The sequence below is a fragment of the Pongo pygmaeus genome, chromosome 19, assembly GCF_028885625.2.
Source record: "Pongo pygmaeus isolate AG05252 chromosome 19, NHGRI_mPonPyg2-v2.0_pri, whole genome shotgun sequence".
NCBI lineage: Eukaryota > Metazoa > Chordata > Mammalia > Primates > Hominidae > Pongo > Pongo pygmaeus.
The window spans coordinates 10,208,208-10,215,847 of NC_072392.2; the positions used below are offsets into that span (position 1 = coordinate 10,208,208).

At 41.9% G+C, this 7,640-nt stretch overlaps 1 pseudogene; it reads left to right on the top strand.

Annotated features, from left to right (window-relative positions):
- Positions 1-6,773: 6,773 nt before the first annotated feature.
- LOC129018019 (ubiquitin-ribosomal protein eS31 fusion protein-like) lies at positions 6,774-7,267 on the top strand (annotated as a pseudogene).
- Positions 7,268-7,640: the final 373 nt, after the last annotated feature.

The window sequence follows — 7,640 nt, forward strand, 5'->3', positions numbered from 1 at the left end:
AACTGGCATAACTATATTGAGTTACCCAACTTTACCTAGTTCCTAGTGGGAACTTCATAGGTCCCCTTCTATGATGTTCCAGAGGATATTTGTTGTGACCAAATGTGCCACCCCACAACTGCTCACACAAGCTTCATGCTGGGCTCCATTGTGAGTAGCCAACTATTAATATGTAATTTAAGAAAATGAAGGAGTATGTGCTCCGGGTTTCAGACTCTCTTCTACCTCGTAGGCACTTCCCTTGGAGTTCCCCAATTTTGAGTGACAGGTCAAGGGTCCTCATAGCACATGATTGAAGATATAATTACTTCAGAAGGAATTTTGCTTCCTCTCAAAGATGAGCCCTCATCCCTTCTTGTCCTCTCTTCTTTTTCCTTATCTCTTCCTGGTGCTAAAAGCAACCAACCTAGTTTAGATGTGTATTTTGCTATCTATTTTTGACAGGCCAAATTACTCCAAGACGTAGCCACTTAAAACAACTTTTATTATCACAGATTCTGAGGATCTGGAATCTGGGTGTGGCCAACCTGAGTGGTTCTGGCTCAGGTCTCTTATGTGGTTACAGTCAGGATCTCAGCTGGGACTGCATTATCTGAAGGCTCGACTGAGGCTGGAGAATCCACTTCCAAGATGGCTCACTCACATGGCGGCTGGTGGGAGGCTCTGTTCCTTGCCACATGGCCCTCTCCCTAGGGCTGTTCACAACATGGTAGCTGGCTTCCCCCAGAGCGACTGATCTGAGAGGGAGAAGACAATAAAAATGGAAGTCAGAGTGGGTCTACAGTGGGGTTGAGTGTATTTTTTAATCTAATTCTGGAGAGAAGATGCTATTTTTTACAGTTTTTTTGGTTTTGGCTTCCTTCTAACATTTCCTTTTAGCCTTGAATTTTTACTAAATAATTTCCTCCTGATTTTAAATTTTTCTTCTCTTCTGGGAATTCGAAATCTTGGTACTTACTATTACACCAATTTTTCCAAAGAGTTGAAATCACTTTAATGCCAGAACATGGTAAATTTGCAGCCATTTCAAGCAGCTGGTGGTCTTTTTTATAACATCGTTAATGGGTACTATTAAATAGTCTGAGAGGTGAATGTGAAATATAAAAGATATAAGGTTTTTTTTTTAAAAAAAAACAATAACCTTTCAAAGAGAAAACAAACAAAAATGAAAAAAACTCTAGTCTCATAAGTGACATACCATCACTTCTGCCATGCTGGGCTGATCTCACCGACCATCTGGATGCAACATGGAAGGGGTTACACAGGGGGATGAGGGATGGATAATAGGAGGTGGGGATCCTTGAGGACCGTGGAGGCTGGCTACCACAAGGAGGTTCATAGATTGTCGGAATCTAACCTGGGAGTAGAGATTCCTTTTAGCTTCGTTGTTTAGAATTTAGACAAGCTGTTTTCAGTGAGCATGAGCTTTTCCAGGGAAGACCCAGAAAGGGTCTGAGTCTTTTCTCTTGTATTTATAAAAGTACTTTTTCTTTTTGCTATCACACAAGTCATATGTATGAATTGCAGAAAAGGAAAATAATAGAGAAAATAAAAAAGCAAAAGGAAGTAATCCGTTTAGTCCACCATTCAAAAGTAAGCTCTGACAACATTTTGGGGTATATTTTTACAGAATTCTCTATGTTCATTCATAAATGCTACCTGCATTTAGCAATTATTTATTTATTTTTATTTTTATAGAGATGAAGTCTTGTTGTGTTGCCCGGGCTGGACTCAAACTCCCAGGCTCAATTTATCCTCCCAACTCTGCCTCCTGAGTTGCTGGGACTATAAGCATTTTCCACCACACCCGGCGTTAACAGCTATTTATTGAACATCTCTTATGTGTCAGTAATGCTACTTCCAAAAACTTACTGAAGGAAATATTCAAGGCCATGGGCAAGCACCTACAACCACTTTATCCCAATGCATTTACTCAATAACCTTGATGTCGTTTTATCTTTGCTTGTAGTTCAGCCTTCAAACTATTTTTCTTTGTGGTTCCTGGCTCACAAAATTTTTATCTAAATCTAAGATTACATAAATTAATTTTAAGAAGTAGGAATTAAAAATTTTTTTTCCTTGCAGAAAATGTAAAATTATGGCTATTCTCTTCTATAGCTATACTTTCCTTTCATCATGTTTTTTTTTGTTTGTTTCTTTTCTTTGAATATTAGAAGAATTTTTCAAGTAGGCTCCTATGCATAATCTTTATCTTTTTTTTTTTTTTTTGAGATGGAGTCTTGCTCTGTCACCCAGGCTGTAGTGCAGTGGTGCATTCTCAGCTCGCTGCAGCCTCTGCCTCGCGGGTTCCAGTGATTCTCCTGCCTCAGCCTCCTGGATAGCTGGGATTACAGGCACACACCACCATGCCTGGCTAATTTTTGTATTTTTTAGTAGAGACAGGGTTTCACCATGTTGGCCAGGCTGGTCTTGAACTCTTGACCTCAGGTGATCCGCCTGCCTCGGCCCCCAAAAATGTTGGGATTACAGGCAGGAGCCACCGCGCCCAGCCAAATCTTATCTTTAAAAAACTTTGCCAGGTGCAGTGGCTCATGTCCATAGTCCCAGCACTTTGAAAGGCCAAGGTGGGCAGATTGCTTGAGCTCAGGAGTTGGAGACCAGCCTGGTCAACATGGTGAAATCCTGTCTACACACACACACACACACACACACACGCTGAGTATGGTGTTCCACACACACACACACACACACACAAGCTGAGTATGGTGTTCCCTGCCTGTAATCCCAGCTATTTGGGAGGCTGAAGTGGGAGGATCGCTTGAGCCCAGGGGTTGAGGCTACAGTGAGCCATGATGGTGCCACTGCACTCCAGCCTGGGTAACAGAGTGAGACCCTGTCTCAAAAAAAAATTTTTTTTAATGCTTTTCTCAAGGTTTAATTAAATAATTAAAATACACAAAATAATATTTATAACATATGTATAAGGAATAAGCTACCATTATCAGCTTAAAAAATCAAACACTTCCAGCATCTTAGAAGCCTTCTCTTCCTTTCTGGTGATTACTATCCTGAGTTTTGTGCTTATCATTCGCTTGCATTTCTTGATATATATGAACAAATATATGACCTGTGTATCCTTATACAATACCTTGTTTGTTTGTTTGTTTGTTTGTTTATTGAGATGGAGTCTTTCTGTGCACCCAGGCTGGAGTGCAGTGGTGCAGTCTCAGCTCACTACAACCTCCGCCTCCCAGGTTCAGGTGATTCTCTTGCCTCAGCTCCCAAGTAGCTGGGATTACAGATGCCTGCCACCATGCCCAGCTAATTTTTGTATTTTTAGTAGAGAGATTTTCACCACGTTGGCCAGGCTGGTCCCGAACTCCTGACCTCAGGTGATCTACCTGCCTCTGCCTCCCAAAGTGCTGGGATTACAGGTGTGAGCCACCACGCCTGGCCTTTTCTTTTGGATATATGCACAGTAGTGGGATTGCTGGATCATATGGTAGTTCCATTCTTAGCTTTTTGAGAAACCTCCATACTGTTTTCTGTAATAGCTGTACTAATTTACATTAACACCAACAGTGCATAAACGTTCACTTTTCTCTGTCTCCTCATCAGCATTTGTTATTTTTTGTCTTTTTCATAATGGCCATCCTAAGTGGAGCGATATGTGATCTTATTGTGGTTTTGACTTGCATTTCCCTGATGATTAGTGATGTTTAGTTATGCAAGGTTTTCCCTTCTGTAAATAACATCAATTTGTACATGCTCTCCTGTGAATTGCCCCCCACCCCAATTATGTTTGTAAGAGTCATCCTTATTGATGGGCATGGGTGCAGTTAATTCCCTTTTTTTTCTTTTGAGATGGAGTCTCACCCTATTGTCCAAGCTGGAGTGCAATGGCGCGATCTCGGCTCACTGCAACCTCCGTCTCCTGGGTTCAAGCGATTCTCCTGCCTCAGCTCCTGAGTAGCTGGGATTACAGACATGCACCAACACGCCTGGCTAATTTTTTTTTTTTTATTTTTAGTAGAGATGGGGTTTCACCATGTTGGTCAGGCTGGTCTCAAACTCCTGACCTCATGATCCACCTGCCTCGGCCTCCCAAAGTGCTGGGATTACAGGGGTGAACCACCACGCCCGGCCAGTTAATTCCTTTTTACTGTGGTATAATATTTCATTGTATAAATGCACCACATTGTGTCAGTTCTGTCCATGGATATTAGGACATTTCTGAGTTCCAGCAATTACAAACAATACTTCTGTAAACATTCTAGAAGATGTTATCTGGTGCACACATGCAAAGATTTCTCTAGAGTAGTCATTCCCAAATTGGCTGCACATTGGAATCATGTGAGGGTCTTCAAAACTATTGACAGATGGTTCACACCCCCAAGACATTCTGATTTAATTGGCACAGAGTCCAACTTTGGTGTCTGGATTTTATTTGATTTTTTTAAACACATTTTTTTTTTTTAGAGACAGAGTCTTGCTATGTTGCCCAGGCTGGTCTCAAACTTCTAGACTCAAGTGATCCTCCTGCCTTGGCCTCCCAAATTGTTAGGATTACAGGCATGATCCACTGCACCTGGCCAAGTCTGGATCTTAAAAAGTATGGGATTGGCCAGGCGCAGTGGCTCACGCCTGTAAACACAGCACTTTGGGAGGCTGAGGCGGGTGGATCACCTGAAGTCAGGAGTTCGAGACCAGCCTGACCAACATGGAGAAGTCTCATCTCTACTAAAAATACAAAATTAGCTGGGCGTGATGGTGCATGCCTGTAATCCCAGCTACTCGGGAGGCTGAGGCAGGAGAATTGCTTGAACCTGGGAGGTGGAGGTTTCAGTGAGCCGAGATCGCACCATTGCACTTTAGCCTGGGCAACAAGAACGAAACTCTGTCTCAAAAAAACCAAAAACCAAAACAAACAAAAACCATCAAAAAGTGGGTGAAGGATATGAACAGACATTTCTCAAAAGAAGACATTTATGCGGCCAAGAAACATATGCAAAAAGCTCATCATCACTGGTCATTAGAGAAATGCAAATCAAAACCACAATGAGATACCATCTCACGTCAGTTAGAATGGCGATCATTAAAAAGTCAGGAAACAACAGATGCTGGAGAGGATGTGGAGAAATAGGAACGCTTTTACACCATTGGTAGGAGTGTAAATTAGTTCAACCATTGTGGAAGACAGTGTGGCAATTCCTCAAGGATCTGGAACCAGAAATACCATTTGACCCAGTGATCCCATTACTGGGTATATACCCAAAGGATTATAAATCATTCTACTATAAAGACACATGCATGCGTATGTTTATTGCCACACTGTTCACGATAGCAAAGACTTGGAACCAACCTGAATGCCCATCAGTGATAGACTGGATAAAGAAAATGTGGCACATATACACCACGGAATACTATGCGCCATAAAAAGGATGAATTCCTGTCCTTTGCAGGGACGTGGAAAAATCTGGAAACCATCATTCTCAGCAAACTAACACAGGAACAGAAAACCAAACACTGCATGTTCTCACTCATAAGTGAGAGTTGAACAATGAGAACATATGGACACAGGGAGGGGAACATCACACACTGGGGCCTATTGAGGGATGAGGAGCTAGGGGAGGGATAGCATTAGGAGAAATACCTAATGTAGGTGACGGGTTGATGGGTGCAGCAAACCACCATGGCACGTGTATACCTATGTAACAAACCTGCACGCTTTGCACATGTATTCCAGAACTTAAATTATAATAATAAAAAAAAAAAAGAAAAAAAGCGTAGGAATCTGGCCACACGCATTGGCTCATGCCTGTAATCCCAGCACTTTGGGAGGCCGAGGCGAGGCAGGCAGATCACCTGAGGTCAGGAGTTCAAAACCAGCCTGGTCAACATGGTGTAACCCTGTCTCTACAAAAATACAAAAATTAGCCAGGCATGATGGCTGGTTCCTGTAATCCCAGCTACTTGGGAGGCTGAGGTAGGAGAATCACTTGAACCCGGGAGGCGGAGGTTGCAGTGAACCGAGATCATGCCATTGCACTCCAGCCTGGGAGATAGAGCAAGACTGTCTCAGGGGGAGGAAAAAAAACAACCAACCATCATGGGATGCTAACATTCAACGATATTTGGACCCACTGCCCCAGAGTGTCTGCCTGGGAGTGGAATTGCGTGGTCATAGGGTATGTGCGTTTTCAGTTGTAGTGGATATTGCCAAATTGTTTTCCCATAACAAATGTGCAAGTGTTCCAGCTGTCTCAGGTCCTCACCAATATAAGGTATTGTCTGATTGTAATTTTTTGTTTGGCAGCATCAGTTCTACCTTTTATGAGGGAATTACGAATTTTAATCTGTTTTTGTTTTTAGTTTCCTTTTAATCCTTCTTTATTACCCTTTTAATGCTACTTTCATTTATCTAAGCCTGCTGCCTTTTCATCTGAGTTTGTCTTCTCCTAATGATTTTATGTTTCAGAAAGGCCACGTCTTTTTTGCCCTATGCAAAAAAGATTCCTGACATGTTCCTATTGATCTGACAATGGATGGTTTCCAGTGCTTTGCTCTTCCTCTGCATCCCAATCATGCATTTTTTTCTTTCTGTGTTTTTTTTATAGATCTCATGATGGTTTTGTTCTCTTAATTCACTCATGCACAAAATATGATCTGATATTTGTCAACAGGTAGAAGGCAAATTGCCTGTGAATAGTCCCGTGCCTTCTTAGTCTACAGCTGAAGTGAAGTTTGACAAGCACAGATCGTGGTCTACTTCCTTCATTAAAACAGGTTCTCCTTTCCTTTTCGATCCACCATCTGCAGTGGAGCTGCCACCAAAATGCAGATTTTCGTGAAAACCCTTACGGGGAAGACCATCACCCTCGAGGTTGAACCTTCAGATATGATAGAAAATGTAAAGGCCAAGATCCAGGATAAGAAAGGAATTCCTCCTGATTAGCAAAGACCGATCTTTGCTGGCAAGCAACTGGAAGATGGATGTACTTTGTCTGGCTACAATATTCAAAAAGAGTCTACTCTTCATTTTGTGTTGAGACCGCGTGGTGGTGCTAAGAAAAGGAAGAAGAAGTTTTACAGCACTCCCAAGAAGAATAAGCACAAGAGAAAGAAGGTTAAGCTGGCTGTCCTGAAATATTATAAGGTGGATGAGAATGGAAAAATTAGTTGCCTTCATCGCTGGTGCCCTTCTGGTGAATGTGGTGTTGGAGTGTTTACGGCAAGCCACTTTGACAGACATTATTGTGGCAAATGTTGTCTGACTTACTGCGTCCACAAACCAGAAGACAAGTAATTGCATGAGTTAATAAAAGAGATGAGCTAAAAAAAAACAACAACAAAAATCAGGCTCACCTGGGATTCTATTGCTCCATAATGTAGCGTCTTCTTGCAGCCACCAGTTAAGATCATAGGCTTTGGGGGGAAGGGTCAGATTTAACTGATTCAGCACCAGGTCTGCCTGCATTAATAGTGGGGTGGGAGTAAGTTAAAGAATCAGTGGTGTTTTCTGAAAAACAGAGATGATAATAGGGCCTCAGGATTAACTGCACAGAAAGGGCTTAGTGTAATATCTGGCAGATGGCAAACATTTAATAAGTGGTAGCTGTCATCATTATTATTTTATTATTAGTACATTATTAACATATTGTATGTTTGTGTATATATTA